Source organism: Vulpes vulpes, chromosome X (assembly GCF_048418805.1).
Source record: "Vulpes vulpes isolate BD-2025 chromosome X, VulVul3, whole genome shotgun sequence".
Lineage (NCBI taxonomy): Eukaryota > Metazoa > Chordata > Mammalia > Carnivora > Canidae > Vulpes > Vulpes vulpes.
Window position 1 is genome coordinate 52,735,922 of NC_132796.1, and position 2,443 is coordinate 52,738,364.

Sequence of the window (2,443 nt, forward strand, 5' to 3'; positions counted from 1 at the left end):
GACTCGATCCCGGGTCTCCAAGATCGTGCCCTGGGCCAAAGGCAGGCGCCAAACCGCTGCGCCACCCAGGGATCCCTTAAATTGTTTTCTTAATAACTATGAGAATTTCAAGCCTGTTTAATTCCTGCCCATCATTCAAAGCCAAGTGCAGGTCCCACCTCCTCCATAAAGCCTCCATACTTGTCCAGTCTACAGTAAATTTTAAAAACTTTACAGACTTATTGTCAGTAATGTTCATTTGGCTCTGACTCCCATTCTTAATTAGCCTTTTGTGTATTTTTGTCTCATCTTACCAACCATACTGTAAACTCCCTAACAGAAGAGACTAAAACTTCTATTTCTCTTGCATCTTGCATCTCCCATAATACCTAAAACAGTATGTTGCAAATAATAGACATGGTAAATATTTGTTGTTTGACAGAATGATTGAAAAATCTCAGTCTGTATCAAATCTTGGTTAACCCATGCACCATTTAGTGAAGAACTATGCACTTCATGTGTACTCAGTAAACATTAGCAGTGATTACAAAATCACTCAAGAAGTCTTCATGGAGTTTCTACAGTGTCTAGAGAATGGTACTATGGGGATAGAAATGAAATAAAGGAACGCAGCTTCTACCTTTGAAGAATTTAGATTAGTCTTCTCTTATTAGCTCAATGCATACTATCTCCCTTCTCTGAATTCCTGCTGCATTTGAAGTCAGGACTAGTGATCACTCACTTGTTGTCTCCCCCAATTCAATTGTAAGCTCTTCAAAGGAAATATATAGCACTGTGTTGGGAACATAATAGAATCATAGAATTGGAAGAGATATTAGAGCTCTCCCTATGATCAAACTTCCCATCCAGCCCTGATCCAACTCTCATTTAATTATATGCTTCCAATATCAGGAATTAAGGTATATAGGAAAAACAGGAGGAAGAGTAGTTTCGGGGGCTGTATAATGAGTTGGATTTTTGACTACGTGCAGGTTAATGTGATTGTTAGGCAACCAGGTGGAGACAAATAGCTGAAATTCAAGTCTTGATCTCAGGAGAGAGGTCAGGGCTGAAGATAGAGATTTAGGAGTCTTGGCATGCTTGTGTATTGCAGTTGAAACACTAAGATTGAGTAAGACTGCCAAGGACAAGAGAAGAAAGGCACCAAGGACAAAGTCTTTGAGAATTCCTCTACCTAGAAAATGAGAGGAGAAATCAATGAGGTGGAAGAACTGGAAGACAAAGAAGAGAGTTGTAAAGAAAGGCTGGTCACCAGAGTCAATGGAGGATGGAGCAATGAAGTTGGAGAGGATAAGACTGAGATACATTTAATCTGGTAATTAAGAAGGCAGACCCGTGATAACCCTAAAGAGAACAGTCTTAGTGAAGTAGGTTCTATTTTTACTTTTGTTCCCCATAATGCTTGGCACAATGCCTGGCTTAATGCATATTTGTTGAATAACTGAATAGAGGGTAGCCCCGGTGGCTCAGCAGTTTAGCGCTGCTTCAGTCCAGAGCGTGATCCTGGACACCCGGAATCGAGTCCTACGTCAGGCTCCCTGCATGGAGCCTGCTTCTCCCTCTGCCTGTGTCCCTGTCTCTGTCTCTCTTTCTGTGTCTCTCATGAATAAATAAATAAAATCTTTTTTAAAAACCTGAATAGATGGATGAATTGTAGTTCCTGCCAAAAACAGGAGATGATAGGAAAAAGGGAAAAAGCAAACAAGTTACCCCTTTTTTCTCTGAAGAGGAGAAGATGAGTGATAATTTAGAGAAATGTTAAGGTGAAAAAGAGAGAAGTTGAGGGCTATGATTTTCCTCCCAAAATATGAAGTAAGCTTATCTAAGTATCTCTCACAGATTCCATTCTTAGTTTGATGGAGTAAACTCTCAACAGATAGCAACTATAAACTCTGAATTAAGCATACACACACTCATCCCTGAAAGTTCCAGGCAACTATAAACTCTGAATTAAACATACACACACACATCCCTGAAAGTTCCAGGCAGTGAACAAAAGTAGGCAGTTATTGGAGGGAGGTTGGAACAAGGGAACAGCATTGGACAAGATTTCCATTTTTTATGGCTTTAGCCTAAGGGCAGACAGCAGTCACCAGCCATACCACTAAAACTACATTAGGAAACCCTCATCTTTCTAGCCTTGAGAACCAAAAGACTGAGCCTGGGGCAACCACAATTTCTAGGAAGTGAGGGGGTATTTCAGGAAGAGATCCTGAGAAAAGGAAACCTAAATTATCTGGATGAATTCTTCCCAAGACTTATCCTGAACCATGCATGCATAGATAGGACAGGCTCGAAGCTACTTCCATCTACAACTAAAACAAACATAACAGATTTGAGTGGCCACCCATGACAGGCAAGGCAGAATTTTCAGTTAGAATCTAACCAAGCTAATTGCCTGCTGAAACAAATACAGCCACACTCTTCAGAGGAATATAACAGA